Source organism: Phycodurus eques, chromosome 6 (genome assembly GCF_024500275.1).
Source record: "Phycodurus eques isolate BA_2022a chromosome 6, UOR_Pequ_1.1, whole genome shotgun sequence".
Lineage (NCBI taxonomy): Eukaryota > Metazoa > Chordata > Actinopteri > Syngnathiformes > Syngnathidae > Phycodurus > Phycodurus eques.
Window position 1 is genome coordinate 9,908,146 of NC_084530.1, and position 21,459 is coordinate 9,929,604.

The 21,459-nt window shown below is 41.7% G+C and overlaps 1 protein-coding gene across 4 annotated transcripts in view; it reads right to left on the minus strand.

Annotated features, from left to right (window-relative positions):
• The window catches only part of add3a (adducin 3 (gamma) a), a 104,696-nt gene that overhangs the window by 73,000 nt on the left and 10,237 nt on the right, over positions 1–21,459 (minus strand). For 3 of the 4 annotated variants that reach the window (XM_061678428.1, XM_061678429.1, XM_061678424.1), the window contains exon 1: positions 2,553–2,649. The exons of the other annotated variant lie outside the window; for it this stretch is intronic. The gene's annotated coding sequence lies outside the window, so the exon portion shown is untranslated. Of the gene's footprint in view, positions 1–2,552; positions 2,650–21,459 lie in introns of those variants that run through there. 4 annotated transcript variants of the gene reach the window in all.

A 21,459-nucleotide genomic window follows, 5' to 3' on the forward strand; every position in this document is an offset into this window, starting at 1 on the left:
TAGCAGCTGGCTTTGTTGCACGAGCGATCATGCAAATAGGTTAACAGCGGGCCGACCAACATTGGTTTATCTGTCCCGTACAGTCGTGAATGGTCGGTGTGGTTTTCTCAAGAATCAGTCTTGTATTTATTTTATTGTTCCCTATTTACAACTCAGCACATAGCGCTAGTATGCAGTATCTATTCGACATGATGCTACATTTCTTGACAGACTATTTACTTGGTGTTCAGACTGAGACACCATAGTTGGATAAAACGGGGCCTTTAAACTTTGAACAAACTTGTGTGTTACTCCACCACACTTATCATGATCTTTTGATTTTATTTAAATCATTTTACTAATTAGAATCCTTTAAGCGGTATTTCAATTTACACTTAGTTCGTGTTCCTCATCACAGAGAGAACCAGATCACACATATGCTTGTACTGTATGCAAGGAGAGATGTCAGAGGGAAACATTTCTTGAGGTGGAGGAAGTGAGTCGGTATGTGACTTGCTCAAAGACACCTCGACGGTAGTCAGACAGCAGACTAGCATCTCTCCAACAACTAGTGGCCTTCCAGATAATCTACTGCCACTTCTTTGACAGTCATGTTGATTTCAAAACATTGTTTTGGAGGGATGTCCTGTCTCATGCAGATGAGCCACTGCTAACCCAGCCACCTTCTACTGAGGGGAATGCCAAAGAGAGTACTGTTTTGTGTTACCATGACAACCAGGAAGGAAGAAGTTCCGAGCACCGAATTTTACTTCTCAGGAAAAAAAGTGAATGTGAAGTGCACCCAAGCCCACAAAAAGACAGATTGATTTTATTTTAATTTTGGGAGGTGGTAAATTATATATTTAATCACAAGTCAAATAGTGTGAGGATCTGAGAATGTGGCGCATGCAGCGGACACATTGCCAAACAGAAATAACACTCCCACAAAACCAGGGGTGAAACTGTGGCGGTGATATGAAGAACATAAATCTGTAAAAACTAAAAATCCATCCAGCTTTCTTACAAACATGTTTTCCAAAATATGCCCCAAACAAAAACATTCCTTCTTTATGTAAATGTCACACTTGATAGGTAGGCAGGCACACCAAATATTTGTATTACAGTATTATGGAAAACTGCCTTTATAATTACTTGATGTCCCTTCAACAGCAAGCACAGCTTTTTTTTGGCGTGCGAATGCATTCGTCTGAAGAGTTTTGACTTTAGAAAAAAGCAATTAAACCAAATTTATTATGCATGTGCAATAGCAAGAAGAAGGCTTCTCACGACTAAAGGCCTCTTTATACTCTGATAGCGCCCGCATTGCATCACGTGACCGACGTATTGGGCCGCACGGCCGCTAAGCGTCACTTGACACGCACACGGCACAAATTGTCATCTCTCGTGATTAGTTCGTTTTAGTCACATGCTGTGATGGGGTACTCCGCTTTCCCCTTGGTTCCACATACCACCGACGGCGCCACCTTCTTGATCGATTTTGCAGTATAATTAAACGTATCATCTGGTCATCTAGGTCCATTTGTTCTAGCAGACACTGTTCCACGCTTGGCATTGTTGTTTTGTTCCAGAAAGGAAAGGAAAAACGGCTACCGGAATGGCCAAAAAATGCAGAGGAAACTCCACGCTGTAGTGTCCTGGCCAATACCAGCCGTAGCGACACCCCCGACTTGGAGGAGAACTGCAGCACATTTTCAAAGCAGCGCGCGTGGGTTGCGCTCAAGTATAAAGGCAAACTGGGATACGCGGGATAGCTGCAGTGCGTCAGCGCGGTCACCGCCCGCACGAGTATAAAGAAGCCTTAAGGTGATGAATTACAGAGACCAAAAGGCATTGACGAAAGCACTTGTGTTTATCACCCCACATCACACTAGGGGGAAGAGTGGGAGGAAGCAACTTAAAAATCCTGAACTTCTGACACACGCATGATATGAAGAGGCTAACACGGGTAATGGCTCATCTCTTATCAATGGGGTCCAGATGCAAAAGCCCAGCCCCCATCAGCAAACTACAAACACGTGCGACCTCCCCTACACGCAATCAGCATCCACTGGCGAAGCATGCTGACACCTCCCGTGCACACAAAAAGCAATCTCGGGCCCATTCACATCTTCCCATTCTATTCTTCCATGTAGTAAAAAGAAAGAGGAAAAGAAAAAAAAGAAAAAAAAATTTTTTTGAAAGGAGGGTAGAGGGGCCTCTGCTATTTCATTTAGCGTGCTGGAACACTTGAAGCAGCCAAAATGGAATGTCCACCCTCTTTTCTTTTCAAGTTCTCGACTGAATCTCAAGCTTTAGAGCATGCGATAACAGCAACAACAAAAAGCTTAAAATCATGCATGCAGTTCATAGTTCCCTGGCACTGGCAGCTCTGGGAACATCACAACTGCACAGTCAATAAGAACGGAGGACAGTGAGATAACAGCCCTGTTGGTGGAGAACACTGTGCTCATTATGTCTATCACGGAACACAAACTAGGCTACTATCAGCTACAGTTGTGAAGAAAGAAGTGCAACAAAGCTGTTGGTTACACAGCCAGTTTGTTACTCAGTACCTCTGAATCTTCCTCTTGGAGCAGAAGGATGAGATCCACCTGCACTGCAGTAAGTCCGGTCCCAGCACTGCTCCTCAGCCTCTCTCTAGCACGCCTCTCTCATTCTGGACCAGCATAGTCAAACTGCGCTCCCACTGCCCTCCTTCTTTTATGCTCCTCCCATCTCTGCCTCTCCCTCTCTCTCGCTCGCTCTCCCCGGTGCTCTTCTGTCCTAGCGGTAACAATCTGCTTTAGCTAGTTCTATGCTGAGCAAAGACACGGTTTATTTGCTGTAGAGAACTAGCCAGCATGGTGTGAATTCACTGGGCGGTTGTGGTAACGTGGTGGGGGTTAGGGGAGGTTTAGGAGGATACGCGGGTAGAAGGACAAGGAAAAAACGATGAATGTTAAATGTTCTATGACGGTTTAGGTAAAATATAGAGTAAAAATAGTCCTGCTTAAAAATTGTACAACGGGACACTGCAGAAACCACTTTCCATTGAACACATCAGTCATGCCGGTAACGCGTTACTGTTGTTACACCCAAAAACCGCCATTTTGATTAAAAAGCAAGATAACACACTACTTTTTCCGGGAAAGTAATTCGACTACAGTTGCTTCTTTGAACCAACAATAGTTACTTTTGCATCATCAACGCCTCTCACCAAACACTAATTTGTAGCTGGTGAATTGACCAAAGAGCAGTCCAGACGTGTAGAATGATTGAACCAAGACCACTCTGCTTTTCAACTGACAGAAGAAAGTGATTGTTTATTACACAATGCACAGTGACGGTGCAGTACCATAAAAGTGCAAAGAAATGCACGAATCCCATGTTGCCACACTATTTATTTTTATTTTACATAGTAAAAAGTGTATTTGATTGTTGTTACTTTTTTTATTTACACATTAAGAATACAGTCTTACTGGCGTCTTAAACGGGCAATACATTGTGGGTTAATTTGCATTTTTTCCCCCTTACGTTTTTTACAAATACAATCTTCCATTATCTTATGAAAGAAGAGAAGGAAGAAATGTATGCATTTGTGATGAAAAGGTTTTCAGTATTGCAAAAATGCCAACAGGAAACAATAGTGCAATAGTCGGCTTGATAGTAGTTTGGAGAGCATACAGAAGGTTTTCCTGTGTACGCAAAATAGACATCGACCTCTCAAAGTTGAATGGACATTTTTATAAAACTTGCTCGATGGCTCGCTGGTTGGCAGTTCCGGAGAGTTGTTTCTGGTAACATTTAATTTTATTTCTCATGTTTGTTTATGTGGAACGGTGGACAACTAGTTTGCACATCTGCCTCACAGTTCTGAGGACCGCGGTTCAAATCCCGGCCCCGCCTGTGTGGAGTTTGCATGTTCTCCCCGTGCCTGCGTGGGCTTTCTTCAGGCACTCCAATTTCCTCCCACATCCCAAAAACATGCATGGTGGGTTTATTGAAGACTCTAAATTGCCCGTAGGTGTGAATGTGAGTGCAAACGGTTGTTTGTTTATACTGTATGTGCCCTGCGATTGGCTGGCGACTTGTTCAGGGTGTACCCCGCCTCCTACCAGAGAATAGCTGGGATAGGCTCCAGGATGCCCGCGACCCTTGTGAGGATAAGCAGCTCAGAAAATGGATGGATGGATTGAAGATGATGTCAAAGAACAACCTGACATTTAAATTAACCATTTGTTGTTATGATAATTTGTGTTGTTTGTGCACTCGTAAACCTCAAATCCATTTTTAATTGCCACTTTTCTTAACATGTCAGCTGGTGGGCAAGAAACCATGGCGTTACTGCTGACTAGCATGGAAACAAACCCGACAGTATTTATTGGGGCGGCAGAAAATACAAGTGAGCCAGCTGAGCCCGAATCAATTCACAATCAATTATTCAAACACCAGCAGAGGGATTATGAGGAGACACAGTTCAGCACAGCTACTGTACCCTGTTATAAGTCCTCAATTGGCAGGCATTCCCTACTTACACTCATTCTGCAGAATGAGTGTAAGTTTTTCGAATTAATCCCTTGTTAGGACTGCAAGATATAATTTTCTGGGAAATCTGTTGTGTCATGTCTCTATGTACGAAATGTTTCATCAAAATAACATTAGCTGAGGCTGTAGAATTTTCTGTCTTTGGGTCTGCGAAGATAAACAAATGGGATGGCCAAGTTTGAGCAAGTATGGGACTTCTGCTTGCCAAGCAAAAATGCACAACTAAGCAAAGTGCCCAAATCCATCTTTATGCAGCCCCCTTACTCTCTCATGTGCATCATTTAATTTTAAAGATGCTACCATGTATGCAGCAAAATACTTTTTTGTAAATGACCACAGGCTCCCTGAAGAAGCACATACCTGTCCCTAAATAAATTTGCACCTCTCAGGCACCGTAGTAAAAGCTGGAAGCCTGGTCTAACATTAGAATGTTTGTGGCAAATGTGCAGGTCGTCAAAGCCCTCTCTGCGGGTTAAAAAAGGTGTGTGTGCATCTAGATTATTTATGACAACTTAGTTCTTTTCTGCATGTCTACTTTGAGGAGAGGAAGATAGTAGTGTTAGTGTATTTTTAAATCTGCAGATGGAGATACTCTGCCATTATAAGTACCTCGAATTCATGCCATGTAAGACGACCATGTAAATACATTTGATCTGCACTATACAAAAATTCAATAACAAATCATAACATTGAGTTGCAACCATGCTTCAATAAATAGCGCATGACATTAAATGGCTGAACAACAAGATGAAATGTATTTGCAGGCAAAATGGTTATCTATTTTACAATCACATTCTTTATGAGAACAGTAACTGCAGACCTGACTTTGATAATGGAAACCTCCTGCTGAACAACTACAATCATGTGAATAAATGTTTTGCAATTGCGCAAAACATATTACAGCGGAACAACAAATACCTGGACATGGATTGTGAGACTGCAATGTAGGGCTACTGATGTATTGTGCAATTTGGCGTTTTATATTTAAAATTTCAGGACCTATCTACATTGGGAGGAATGTATGTATGAGTGTGTATCCGCTGCTCGGTGTTTTTTTGCGCGTTGATGCTTTGATCGCGCGCCGGGAAAATCCATCGAACCGCCTTATTGATCCAAGGATTCAGAGTTTTCTTGTCGATCAAGTAGCCTACACATGCATGCTACAAATCTCCAACAACATCTCCTGAAATTTACAGTTGACAAATGACCATCAAAATGATCAGAGGGACACAACACGTCGTCTCTGGCTTGCTTGTGACATAACTCAGAGTGGCATGGCTTATAGATTTTTTTGTTACCTGCGTCCGTTAATTTCATTCAATTTATGAACTACAGATGCCTCTTTGTTGACTATGTAACATATCCGGTGTTTGCTGATTCTCGTCTCTTAAATTGTTTTATAGGTTCTTTGTGCCACATTCTGTAATTTACTTTATTTATTATGAATGATGGATGATTAACATGACTATTGTTTTGGGTTTCTGTATTTAACAACCTTTCCAATGATACCAACCTTTTGACTATCAGATAAACATTAAGAAAGTTATTCAAGTTTTGGATCAGCCACCTCTTGTAACTTCAACCTCCGCGAGACTCAGTATTGGCAGAGATGCGTCCACAGATGTCCTTTTACAGGGAAATAGGGGTGCGGTTTATGCAGATTGGAGTACCGTGAGCACGAGCCCGTCATTTAGAATTCATTCTGATTCGTTAACGTATGCACGGACGGAGGTGCGAAGAAAAATGGCCGGTATGCACGTGCCATTACTCTGACAGTAACTTTGCGTATATGATCGCAGAATAGAAGATTTCTCCACATTTATCAATGAATGAGGCCCATTGTCCTATTGCAACACCCATCGTCTTTTGAGCTTCAACTGTTGGACAAACAGCCTCAAGTTCTTCTCCGAAAAAACTTGAACTTTTGAATTATTTAGTTTTTTTTATTGATGATAGCAAGCTGTCCAGGCTCTGAGGAAGCAAAACATGCCCGTACCATGCTTCACAGTTGAGATAAGGTTTTGATGTTGGTGTACTGTGCCGTTTTCCCAACACATCTGGCATTGTGTTTTCCTCCCAAAAAATTCAACTTTCATTTCATCTGTCCACAGAATATTTTGCCAGCAGTGCTGTGGAAGATCTAAGTGGACTTTGGCGAACTTCAAACGTCCGGTAATGTTTTTTTTAGACAGCAACGGCTTCCTCCTTGGTGTTCTCCCATGAACCCCATTCCTGTTTCATGTCTTATATATGGTATATTTGTCAACAGAGATATTGGCATGTGCCAGTGATTTCTGTAAGTCTAGAGCTGACAGTCTAGGCTTATACTTGAGCAAACTTCAAAGGTCCGGTAATGTTTTCAGCTTTATACAAGTCAACAATTCTTAAGCGTAGGTCGTCTGAGAGCATTTTTGAGTTAGGCATGATACACATCGGGTAGTGCTCCTTGACAAGAGACAATTCTAAAATGGTGTCATGGGTGTCTGTTATGGGTGTTGTCTTCCCCCTGTCTCATACACCCCTGCTCCTGAGAGCATCTCCCCCACCTGTCCCTCGTTTACCCTAATTACCCTATGCATTTAACTTCGTGTCTCATTCTTTCTGGTCGCCAGTTCTTTGTACCTTGTTGTCACGTTCCAGCATTTCTTGTTTCCCCGTCACCGACTCATAGTAAGCCTAGACCCTGTTCTGATAATTGATCTTGCCTTTTTGTCTCACGTTTTTTGGATACTGTTTCCTTTGCGGATTGCCTGCCTGTGTATCGACCTCTGCCCGTTTATTAAACCTCTCTTTTTGAAACTGGCCATTTGAATTGGAGTCATGCATTTTGGGTTCTGTCCTTTGTTCCGTTCATGACAGAACAAACTGGCCATTACATGGACCCAGCAGACTCAGATCCGGTGCACAAAGCCCTTCAGCAGCTTGCTGCCCTCCACCTTCATCTTAAGGGACTGTCAGAGCATCAGGAGACTATGATGAGACAGGTGGCCTCACAGTTTGAAGTTCTAATGAATATGGATCAGAAGAAGGAACCACCGGGCACAGCACTCTATGCCGCCACTGTACCACCTGCCACCTCCGCTGCTGTCTGCCCACAGCTCTCTCGACCGGAGAGGTTCTCTGGAGATTCTGGGAATATTAAGCCGTTCATCACTCTGTGCGAACTCCATGTTGAGCTGCAGGCAGCTGCCTTCCCCACCGAGCGGGCAAAGATCGCTTTTGTCATTTCCCGCCTGACTGGTCGTGCGGAGGCGTGGGCTACTGCTGAATAGAGCCACAATTCCGCCGCGTGTCATTCTTGGGCATCTTTTGTATAGACTATGGAGCAAGTTTTTCAGTATTCCACACCAGATCGTGAGGCAGCTCGCTCCCTTGTCACTTTACAACAAGGCAAGCGCAAGGTGTCAGATTACGAGATTGAGTTTCGCATTCTAGCAGCTGGGAGTCAGTGGAATAACAGGGCACTACTCGATGCATTCTTTCAAGGACTATCCCCTGCCGTCAAAGATCATTTGGTCCCACTAGACCTGCCGACCGACTTGGACACTCTCATCGCTCTCGCCATAAAGATCAACATAAGGCTTTTGGATCGCAAGCTGGATGGAGATCGGCGTAAGGATGCGTCACCGCCCACTTGGAGGACGAGTCTCGGTGACCAGCCAAACCAAGGCACCTCCCCTGTTGCCAGTCTCAGTCTACTGGCTCGCGTCACCACGGATGAACCCATGCAACTGCGCAGGTTCCGTCTCTCCCCTGAGGAACGTCAACGCCGGCAGAGGGAAGGGCGGTGCTTCTACGACGGGCAGTTGGGTCATTCCATGAACAACTGTCATGTCAAACTTGCCTTTGCCGGTAACAAGGGCACGGGAGCGGTGAGTCTTAAATATCATAAAGGAGGACCCTACCCAGGTTCTTCATAAAGTGACACTATGCTCTCCAGATCAAGAGATTCATACTTCTGTATTTATTGACTCTGGTTCTGACGCAAATTTACTCAACTCCCTCCTCGTTAGATATATGCATCTAAGAACGTTTCAAGTAAGACGCCACCGCAACGCTTATGCTGCAGACGGCAGTTTTATGGGCAAGATCACTCACCGCACCCAAACACTCACATTAACATTTCCTGATTCTCACTCGGAACTCATTAGTTTTCATGTTTTTGACACGATTAATTATTATTTATTTTAGGGAACCCTTGATTCAAATTACATAACCCCCACATTGACTGGTCCTCTGGGCATGTTATGTCATGGGGCAGCAATTGCGCCCAGAACCGTTTCAAGGCTCCATGTAATGTTCAGGGATATGTTACAAATGATATTCCACAGACCCCATCTGGGGATCCTGACTTGTCTCCAGTGCCCACCTGTTACCATGACATTAAAGAAGTATTTTTCCAAGTCCAAAGCCAAACCCCTTCCACCCCACAGACCTGATGACTTGCTTCCTTGAACCACACCTCCACAGGGGAGGTTGTTCTCTCTTTCAGGGCCGGAACACAAGGCTATGAAGGAGTATGTGGAAGAATCACTGGCAGCCGGGATCATTCGCCCATCTTCATCCCCTGCGGGAGCAGGATTTTTCTTTGTGGACAAGACCCTGCGACGCTGTATCGATTACCAGAGTCTCAACGAAATAACTGTGAAAAACAGGTACCCTCTTCCTCTCATCTCCACCGCCTTTGAGTTCCTGGAGGGAACGAGGGTTTTCACTAAACTAGACTTGAGAAATGTGAATCATCTAGTCAGGATAAGGGAGGGGGATGAATGGAAAACAGCATTCAACACACCAACGGGACATTATGAGTATTTGGTAATGCCTTTTGGACTAACGCTCCAATTGTTTTCCAGAACTTTGTCAATGATGTGTTGCGTGACATGTTGAATGTGTACGTTTTGGTATATTTGGACGATATTTTGATATTCTCCCCGGATGAGGAGACTCACATTAGTCATGTCCGCTCTGTGTTGCAGCGGTTACTGCAGAGTGAACTATATGTCAAGGCTGAGAAATGTGAGTTCCGCAAGGCGTCTGTTTCTTTTTTGGGTTTCGTGCTGGCTCAAGGTGAAATCAAAATGGACCCTTGCAAAGTTGATGCCATGACTAATTGGCCCACTCCCACATCACGCGAGGCCATACAAAGGTTCTTAGGGTTTGCAAATTTCTACAGAAAGTTCATTAGAAATTAATTAATTAGTAATTAGAAATTACTTAATTTAAGAATTAATTAATAGCAGGGATAGGCTCCAGCACGCCCGCGACCTTAGTGAGGAGAAGTGGCTCGGAAAATGGATGGATGGAATTATAGAATTAAATTTAAGAAATGTAAAAAAAAATAATTAAAAATGTGCCGACATTACCAGATAACTAGCAACCCTTTATTGCTCAGTGACTGTTTTTTGTCAATGTCTCAAACGTGTTCTCTTTTAATTGACTGTCTGTGGTCGTACTTGACCAGCTCCAACAACCGGAGACAAATTCCTTGTGTGTTTTTTGGACATACATGGCAAATAAAGATGATTCTGATTCAGTTCAATAGCCTCGCATGACCTTACCCCGCCACACAGACCCTTTGTGTGGAACCCGCTTTGTCAGTCAGCTTTTCAGAAACTAAAATCGAACTTTTCCTCCGCTCCCATCCTCACTTGGCCAGATCCCAAACAGCAGTTTGTTGTAGAGGTTGATGCGTTGGATGCTGGAATAGGAGCAGTGCTCTCCCAGAAATGTCTCAAGGATGATAAGTTACATCTTTGTGCTTATCTTTCAAAATAACTGACTCCAGGCGAGAGAAGTTACGACATAGGTGACCGTGAACTGCTGGCTGTCAAGGTGGCTTTGGTGGAGTGGAGGCACTGGCTAGAAGTGGCTCAGACCCCGTTTTTAGTATGGGCAGATCACAAGAACCTTGAGTATCTTAAGTCTGCTAAAAGATTAAATGCTAGGTAGGCTAGATGGGTTCTATACTTCACAAGATTTAATTTCACGTTATCCTATCGACCTGGTTTTAAAAATGGTAAGCCTGATGCTTTATCGCGTATTTTCTGCATGGAGAATTCTTTGTCCAACCCTAAAACCATTTTGCCAAAGTCATGTTTTATTTCTGCTTTTGTTTGGGACATTGAAACTGTTGTAAAAGAGGCTCTGAACAACACTCTTAGCCCTGAAGATTGCCCCGAAAACAGACATTTTGTGGTCCCGACCTTAAGGGGAGGAGTTATCCACTGGGCTCACACTAACAGGACTGTATGTCACCCAGACATTGGCAAAACGCTGTGGTCGAACAGCGCTTTTGGTGGCCTAATGTTAGACAAGATGTTATCAATTACGTCAATGCTTGGCAGGTATGCGCTGCGAACAACCTCTCTTTTTGAAACCGTCCCTTTGAATTGGAGTCGTGCATTTTGGGTCCTGTCCTTTGTTTCGTTCATGACAAATGGTGTGTGTTTTCTAGTGGCTAGAGCAGCTTTAAGCCACACCTCCAATCTTGTCTCTTTGATTGGACTTGGTTCAAACCTGACTGATTATCTCTTGTAGAATCTGTAGCCTAGAGGTTCACTTAGTTTTTCCACTTTTTTCACTCGCAGGTCACATATAGACAAACAACCATTCACACTTACATTCACACCTACGAGCAATTTTAAGGTCTTCAATCAGCCTTCCATGAATGTAGGAGGAAACACGAGTACCCGGAGAAAACACACGCAGGCATGGGGAGAACATGCAAACTCTACAAAACCCGGGACCTGAGAACTGTGAGGAAGATGTGCTTACCAGTCAGCCATTGTGCCGCGCCAATAACTAAATTAAATTAATTTTCAGGCATAATCCTGGTTATGTTATTTGTAATTGTGATTTACAATCTTTATGTGAACAGCAACTGCAAACCTGACTTTGATAACGGAAACCTCCTGCAGTACAACTACAACTGTAATCACGTAAATAAAAGTCTTGCATGATAATTGCCCACAAAATATTACAGAGCAACAATACATTGATTGTGATACTGTGATGAAGGGCTACTGCTATATTGTGCAATTTGCAGTTTTACCTTTGAAATTAAATGACCTTGCAAATGATTGCATGAAAATTGCTAAATATCTTACATACTTTACCGTAAAATGTTGTATTAATAATTGTTATTCCCGGTAATATTGTTAAATTAAAAGAAAAGGAAATACTTTGATCTCAGTGACTAAATCATGGAGAGAGGTACAGTGAGGATTGCAAGAAGATCAGCCTGACAGACATCTTTGAGATAGCTTTCAACAATAGATGGGATTAATATTCGATTCATCGATTGTCAAGAATTTGGTCGATTGTGTGGAATTTACAACTGATTGAAATGGGTGTTCAGAACATTCAGATATATTCTTTCATCAACTAAAACATGATTTACCGCCCCCCTAAATCAGATGTGATATTTCACAATCCCCCATGACAATGAACAGGATTATTTTTTGTTTAAAAAAAAAAAAAAAAAAAAAAAGCGACAGATGGGCATTTATGTATTAGTTTAATCAAATCAAATCACACAGTTAGTGGTTTTAGTAATTTTTAAATATTTTCTTCCATAGTACACGTTTGCTGGAGTATCCTGAGGCCATTTCCCATTTCAGTGAAAGGATTGGGCATAATCTTACCCTGTGTGCATTGGAGGGAAGGGCGCGGGGTTGATGGGTGGGGGTTAGTCTCTTTAATTCCCATGTTGACCATAACCTTATCTGACAGAGGCAAACCTGGTGCTTGATGTAATGAGTCCATGTCTGGCACAAGGTCAGGAGGAGCTCATTAGGGTCTAAATGCACACTGTGACATGGACCTTAATCAAATTACCACCATGTGATAGCACATTTAGGCTAAAAATAACTTCAGTCATGCTAGAAGACGTAAACCATCACAAACTAATCCCTGATGTGTTACTGCAAAGAATACACTCACCTTTGAACGTCTGAAAACCTCTGAAAATTTTGCACATTTTTGCAATGTTACATCTATGGGTTTTAAAATTGTGCTATTTGCAACTCCATAAAATGTTAATCAATCTAATTTTTTAATGTTAATTTTATAATAATTTATGCTCTTCCACAGTCTTGTGTCCTGTCTCTTTCTGTATCTGGGCGGTGTTTGGGTTGCTGTAGGCCACCTTCATGTCTGGCTGAGAGCAGTGGAGACTGTGGGAGAGAGAGCCCACTGCCCACACAGAGCCCACTGCTAAGTATTATTGCTCATGACACCCGCTCCACTTCCTAGCATGTTTCCAGTGCAGGCTGCCAGAGTAATTAAGGGCTGCATTTTTAGATGTTTATTGCAGAGGTGTCAAACTGATTTTAGCTTGTGGGCCACATTCTGTCCAATTTGATCTCATGTGGACCGGACCAGTATATTTGTGGCTTCATAAGCTATAAATAACTATTCCCAAAATTGTCCCATTGTTTATGTGCAAATAATTACAAGTACATTCCTAAAATGTTCACATTTATTGACCATAATCTTGTTGCAAATGTTCCACCAAACCAACCACTTTCGAACTGAAGCTGTTGACTGAAATTTTGCAATACACAATGTCTTAAAACTTTTCTATAAGTAGTGCAAGGTTGACACAGCATTTCATATGAAATAGTAGTAGTGTAACGATGCATTCATTATATTGATGTATTCATTTATATTCCTACGATCCAACTGGATCAATCTGTGCTTTGCAAGGTAGCCTTCCGGACATAAATATATCGATTAAATCGTTTTAAAAGATACTAGGAAATAACGCACTGGATTTACACACAGCAGGCTTTATATGGAGATGTGTATGTGCTGTATTTCCAGGAATAATGCTTGTAATTCCTTTTACTTTGCTTGATTTTTCAATTAGCACACGGCAGTTAGCACTGTCAAGGCTACTTTCTTCTTTGACTCTTTTGTTCATTTCCTTTTCGACACCCGACATCTAGTTACTCCTTTCCGTAGTGCCCCTAGTGGTTGTATGAGATACTACAGCGTGTGTGTTGTTTTATTAAAGCAGTTTTTTTTTATTTTTTTTTTATTTTTAAGTTTAAGAAGTTCATCTGTCTGGTGGGTGGCAGATGAGAAGGAGGCTAGTGATAAATTATTATTTAGGATGCTTGTGTGTGTGACTTTGAAGCCTTTCAAGCTGGTTAACTTATCTCATTGTTAGCCACTAACAACAATCGCAAAGTACCCTCGAGGGGAATTTCAGATGAACAAGAGGAGAACCAGCCACAAATGTCAAGTACTGGATGCTGTTTCAGGGTCAAGTTTGTGCTACAAGGAGCAAGTTTGTTCATTTATTTAGCACTCTATGGATTATAAACACTAATCCCAAAAGAGTTCCCTCAAGAAAACCTCAAGAGTGCTTTGTTTCTAGCCATTACTATTTAACTGTTTAGAACAAAGATTCTAAAACTTTGGATCCAGCTAGGGACACCTAACAGTAGAGACATTTTCCCCAAGGACCCCCTCAATTAAACATCTCTTTTCTAGAGGAATAAAATGGCACAACAATACAATCATAGCTGAAATAATATAGATAACAATAAGTTGCTCTTCTACCCTTTGTTTCATTGCAAAAGCAATACAATCAGTCAACTTTTATTAAGCAGACTCATAGCCCATTAGAAAACACATATAGTACACAATAAGACATAAAAGGAAAGCACATCAGGAAAATCATTATATTTAATGACCATACTTAGTTTTTACCTGATTCCCTTACAAGAAAAAACAAGAATCTACGAATTTTCTGTTTTTTTCCAGGTATGTATTTCACTGTCACACGGAACGAATTTTTGGCTAAACAGTTAATGAAAAGATTTCCAGCCGCTGAATCGTTTCGGATAGTATATCCTTCTAAATGAACCAAATCTGAATCAAATCGTCAACCACAATCAGAATCATCGTTATTTGCCGAGTATTTCCCAAAAACACACAAGGAATTTCTCTCCGGTAGTTGGAGAGTTGGGTCTAGTACGACAACAGTCAATTGACAGAATACTTTTGGGACATAAAGACATTGACAAAAACCAGTCACTGAGCAATAAAGGGTTGCTCGTTATCTGGTAATGCCAGTACATTTTTTTTTTTTTTTTTTTGACAATTGTGCAAAAAGAGCACTTAGAGCAGTTCGAATGACTAATATAGCAATAGTCCGGTGCAATGACCATTGTGCAAAGGGCGCCAAGACTTCAAGAGAGTAGTGCGATAAAACCTATGAAATAGGGTAATTTGCTCCTTAAACTTGGCATCTTTTAGCCTTCAAAAGTACATCAATATCATGTGTGAAATTGTGAGTAGCAGCCAATTTCAGAGTATAATTTGTGTTTAGTGGTTGTCCGTGTGCCCTCCGGTGGACAAAATTAGCAACACTTTTATTTAAATACAAGTGAGTGTGTTCTCTACACCCTTACAAGACGATTCTGGCCCACAGGACACATTTGACACCAGTGGTTTATTGTATCCCAGCAGGATTCATTTGTCCAGCACAGGGTATTTTTGCCTATAGGATATTTCTACTTTATTAACACTACTTGGGATATATATTTTTTTTTTATATAAACAAGTGCATGACGTTTGCAATTAGATGGAAGTTTTGCAGTTGATGAAGCTGTAATTTACCAACTTGTACACTAGGCAAGTAGTCAAACAACCAAAACACTAATTGTGCTTTCATCCAATTGTATCGCAGACTATACCTGGATGAATACACTAAGCATCTGTGGCATTTATATTAAAAAAAAAATATTTAAAAAAATCATATAAGCACAGGATAAAACTGTTTGCTATATACTGACTGGGAATCAGCTAATGCTAAAGGGGGAAAAAAAATCAACCAATTTGAATATATAGTACTAAATGCAACTTTTACACATAACAGTACTGTGTACTTTTTTTACCTGTCGGGTCACTGATCTACAGAGAGCTGACTTTCTGCTCCTTCTGCTGCATTGTCCTCCCTTGTCACTTTTCTGCTTGTGACACGAGGAGGCACTAATGAAACATCCAACTGAGAAGGGCATAACTGCGCACTCGGTTGCCCAACTGCGAATGTGAAAGTTTATTTTAGTGTGTATTGCGACATAACATTCCCAGCCTTTCATCACACAAAGCTGTTTGTGTTTACTTTGTGATACATGACCCGATGAGCATTCAAGTGGAAAGTAAATGTGTGAGAGTTATCTAAAAAAAATAATTACAATGACACCTTTGTGCGTTAAAGTCCAATATGTCCATGTTTATTTTACATTTATGAGAATAAAAAAAAGTACACAATATGTCATCATGTGTTTCTTTGGATTTGTGGTACAATGTGGCTGCATGTATCACGACAGCAACTCACAGAAACTAAAACACAAACATAAGAGCACTACACAACACACATGCACGCACACGAAACGAAAGCGAAAAAGAACAGAGCTCTGAAACAAAGCTCAAACCGAACCTTAACAGAGTCTACCAAAGTAAAAAAGCTACATCATAAAACTATACAACTGCAATGACAGAGCTTGAGGATGATTAATTGACAATCATGCATTTTGGCAAAAACATGGACACCTCACAGAAATCAACAGGTGGTGGGTTCACACAGAAAACTAGCAGCAATGTCTCAAGTATGTGGAAGTATTTGAATAAAAATGAGACCAGTAGCATGGTCACCTGCAAAATATGCTATCCTAAAATATAACAAAGGGCACAAGTGCTATGCATCACCACCTGAAAAGGCACCCTCTAACACGACCATGGGCAACCTTTAACCCAGCCCTCGTGTAACAGTGAAAAGACAGACAATATACTTTAGCGTCTGCTTAGTTGACAAAAGCGGTAGTCAATCAAACCTCTTCAGTGTAAAAATGACCAGTTAATGCCGACAAAAACAAAAAACATCCAACTAGCATTTCTCTCATCTGTCAAACGTCATCAGGGAGATGCTTTATTACGATCTCCCTGTAATATAATTCGCTGCTGCATCCAGGGCAACATATACTAAATGAAAATGAAAAAGAGTTAACCATTGCAAATATGTATCACATTCATGCAAAGTAAAAACAATCACGGTTAGAGTTAGGGTTAGTTTGGGGTGTCCTACCTGCAACAACAGTGGGATTCATAATAACACGCTGCAGACACGCTCACAATCGTCTTCACTCAGCCAATAACAAATCACAGACACCTTCATGGTCTCATATGGTCTATTTTAATTTCAGAAGCAAAGAAGGCAAAATAGGATCATGGAGCAAACACTAAATAGGGTAAGGCTTAAGGCCAAAAATCTTAATTCAAAGTAACGAGAAACATGAAAATACTGACCACTAAGAAACCTGACAGGATCAGGAAACACAGGCTACGACAACTGCTGACATTTGGCATACGACAATGAACCGACAAGCACTGAAAGAAACCAGGGAACTAAATACAAACAAATTAACGAGACAACGAGGAACACCTGGACAAGACACAAGTGGATGGAGGGAGCTGATTGGTTGACACAAGGTAGAGAGTTGACGAGAACAGGTGGACACAATAACTCGAGTACAAGACATGAACAACGTGGCACACAAGAAAACATGAAACAAAACTAAACAATCTAAAACTAAAACTCACACAATGACAGTTAATCCACTTTTGATTCTGGTGCAATATATAAATGGAACATAAACAGCTTAGCCAAAGAGCTCAACTATTCACCCAAATGGCAAACATTTTGAATTCAAAAACCCTCAAGCGAATTCTTGTTCATAGTAAAACAAACAACATAAATTAGATCTAATCAAATCCTAAATCCGACTTCAAGACATTCAACATCAGCATGTATACAAGGTCGTACCAGCAGAGTTAGTTAGTTATTCTTAACACTGAAAATGACATTTTAAGTCAGAAAAAAAATGCCAGTGCTGTTGTAAAGACATAATTATACATGCATGTACTCTATTTATCCTCAGCTCCTCCAGTAAGTAAAGAGGATAGTCCTCTAACGGGTAAAAATACCAATCTATTAACACAACTGTCAACAAAACTAAACAAAACAAAAAGTAAATTGTATGAAAGCGTTAGGTTACATGATGAGTCATGTCAGCATGTCAAAAGAAATCAGTGAACTAATCTACCAGTGCAGTAAGAGAACTACATTTAAAAAAAATATCCTAGCTCTCCAAAAGAAACAAATACCTTAAAATAAGTGGCAAACTATACTCATTCCAAGCACTACATCAAGTAAAATAAACTCTAAACGAGCTTGTAATTTATTTTTTGATGGCTTTTACTCAAGTTGACTCATTCAAGAGTTACTAGTGTGTTTGAATACTACAAACTCATGTAGAATGTAAATAAAAACCATACAATTTGCAAATCCTTTTTAACTACATACAATTGAATACACTACAACGACAAGATAATTCATATTAATTAATTCATTCATTCATTCATTCATTCATCTTCCGTTCCGCTTATCCTCACTAGGGTCGCAGGCGTGCTGGAGCCCATCCCAACTATCTTCGGGCAAAAGGTGGGGTACCCCCTGAACTGGTGGCCAGGCAATCGCATGGCACATGTAAGCAAACAAGCATTCGCACTCACATTCAAACCTACGGGCAATTTAGAGTCTACAATTAATGCAAGTGTTTGGGATGTGGGAGGAAACCGGAGTACCCGGAGAAAACCCACGCAGGTACGGGGAGAACATGCAAACTCCACACAGGCGGGGCCGGGATTCTAACCCCGGTCCTCAGAACTGTGAGGCAGATGTGCTAACCACCGTTCCGCCCTAATTAATGTTCAAACGGATAGTTTTTTTTTGTAAATACTCATTTTGAATTTGATGCCTGCAACGTTCCCACAAAGTTAGCACAGGGGCATGCTTAAAGTCTTATATCACCTTTCCTTTGCACAAGTAGTGTTGTTTTGGTCGCGAACGTTTCATTCAAAAGAATGGATGTTTTTAGTGAACGTACTGAACTGATTCAGTTCAAGAAATGATTCGTTCTTTAAGCTTAGCCGCCGCTGTGAGCGGAAACGGAACTCTGTAACGTTCTTTCACTCACTTGTGAATCTTCTGCGAATGACCAATGAGCAGCCAGCGTGCAGGGAGGCGGAACTTCACTGAACGTACGCCTGAATGTACGCCATGTGATTTGTGATTCACCAGCATTGTCACTCACTTTAGCGCAGGCGGCTGAGGAACGAGCTGAATGTACTATTGAACTGAATGTACTGAAAGTGAACTAAATACACTGTTAGCCACGACTGATTCAACTTTTTGTCTTGCCTCCCACAACTTGACAGAAAATCCTTGAGGGTTTTATATGAAGGCCAGACTCATAACTGTCAATATACTTCTTGGCCTAAATGTAAAATATGTATGCTTGCACAAATATAACCCAAAATTCATAACTGTCTAACACTTAATGTACTTAATGCCAAATGTAAAATTTGTACGTATGCATGCATGCGTGGATGGGAGAAATCACATGAACTGGGGCATATCTGTTGTCAGTCATAGTGGTCACTGGTTTCCACTCTGAAGAGCCCATTTTACTAATGAGGAGGGTCAGATGACCCATGGGACTCAATCTGCACAAACACCGTGTCAACAGCAGGAATCCTGGTTCACGGTCAGAGAACAAAAGCTTGTGAGAGAATGTGTGACGTGTTATTTTGAAGGGTGCCACACCTGCATTCCTTTCTAACAATAATGGCTAACTGGTAATTAGCAGTTGATACTCAAACATCCATCCATCCATTTTCTGAGCCGCTTCTCCTCACTAGGGTCGCGGGCGTGCTGGAGCCTATCCCAGCTGTCAACGGGCAGGAGGCGGGGTACACCCTGAACTGGTTGCCAGCCAATCGCAGGGCAGATACACACAAACAACCATTCGCACGCACAGTCACACCTATGGTGACCCAGGTGGCCGGAACCGACACCTGGGTCACCAACGTGGGAAACGAGCAGGGGCAGGTGCTCATGTCCGTGCTCACTGTCGCCCTAGGGCGAAGGGCTGTTGAGCATGGCGAGCAGACTGATACGGCGGTACAGGGAAGGGCAAGGTAGGTGAAATTGATTCTTCGGCGCGCAGGCTCTTTCGCGTCCCACTCCAACGCTCTCTCTTTTCCCGCGTGCCTTAGGTCGCGGCCATGGCCGCCATGTCAATGCCCCACTTTCAACTTGGCTGCCACGTAGGTACGAGAGGCACATTTTTTGGAGTTGGATCTATTTTTTTTGTTTTATTTCTGTGACCCGGAACTACATCAGTCCTACTCTCTGCCTGCATTGCGCCACAGTGCCAGTAAACCGCAGCGGCCAATTCTGGAACTGACAGACTTTGTCTATGGCAGTTTAAGTGACCAATGGAAATTAATTGGTTAGCACATCTGCCTCTCAGTTCTGAGAACTGGGGTTCAAATCGTGGCTCCGCCTGTGTGGAGTTTGCATGTTCTCCCCGTGCCTGCGTCGGTTTTCTCTGTGTATTCCGGTTCCTCCCACATCCCAAAAACATGCATGGTAGGTTAATTGAAGACTCTAAATTGCCCGTAGGTATGAATGTGACTGCGAATGGTTGTTTGTTTAAATGTGCCCTGCAATTGGCTGGTGACCAGTTCATGGTGTACCCCGCCTCTCGCCCGAAGATAGCTGGGTTAGGCTCCATCACGCCCGCGAACCTAGTGAGGATAAGCGGTACAGAAAATGGATGGATTTTTTGACATATTGTTCAGTCCCGACAGTCTGTATTATCAGATATCAGTTATATCGGGGTCTGTTTTATTGAGGTTCCACTTTATGTAGAATACGCTGTTCCCAAAAGGTTTGGGATATTAGGTTTTGGGTGCAATTTCAGGATGAATGCACAGTAACCTCTACAAGTAAACTTAATTTGACCATCGTAAAATTTTCGAATACACCTTCACTTTTCAGTACTTTTTCCACAACAACGGCAAAATTCACAACAGGTGTTTGATCCATGAGTAGGCCAATACATTTCCTGATTGTATTAGAATTTTTATTTAAACTGTTCATCATTGAATCAAAAACTTTATACAATGGCAAATAGGAAAATAGTAATACAGTGCCCCAGAAAGTATTCACACCCCTTCACGTTTTCCACATTTTGCTGTTACAGACTTATTCTAAAGCTGATTTGAGTATATTTTTCTTTAAGAAAAAAAAAAATAATAATCTAATTAAATATCCCATAATGACAAAGTAAAAACATATTTTGAGACATCTGTGGAAATTTATAAAGACATTTAAACATTCAAACATAATAGGTACGTAAATATTCAGGTCCTTTGCTATGGCACTCAGAACTAAAGCTCAGGTGCATCTGATTTCCATTGATCATCCTTGAGATGCTTCTACAATTTGAATGGAGTTCACCTGTGGTTAATTCAGTTAATTTAAAATCATTTGGAATAGCACACACCGGTCTATATAACATCTTATCATTGGCAGTGCATATCATAGCAGAAACCAAGCAATGAAGTTTAAGGAATTGTCTGCAGAACGCCGAGATCAGATTGTGTCAAGGCACAAATCTGGGAAGGATACAAAACAATTTCAGCAGCATTTAAGGTCCCGAAAAGCACTGTGGTCTCGATTATTCGGAAACGGAAGAAGTTTGGAACCTCCATTACCCTTCCTAGATCTGGCCGTCCGACTAAGCTGAGTAACCGGGCAAGAAGGGCGTTGGTCAGAGAGGTGAACAAGAACCCTATGGTCACTAAGGTGGAGTTCCAGTGTTCTCTTGCAGAGGTAGGAGAACCACCCAGAAGGTCAAAAATTGCTAACACACTCCACCAATCAGGCCTTTATTGTAGAGTGGCCAGACGGAAGCCACTTCTATCTAAAAGGCACATACATGGCAGCCCACTTGGAGTTTGTCAAAAGGCACCTTAAAGATTCTCGGACCTGCAGAAACAAAATTCTCTGCTCTG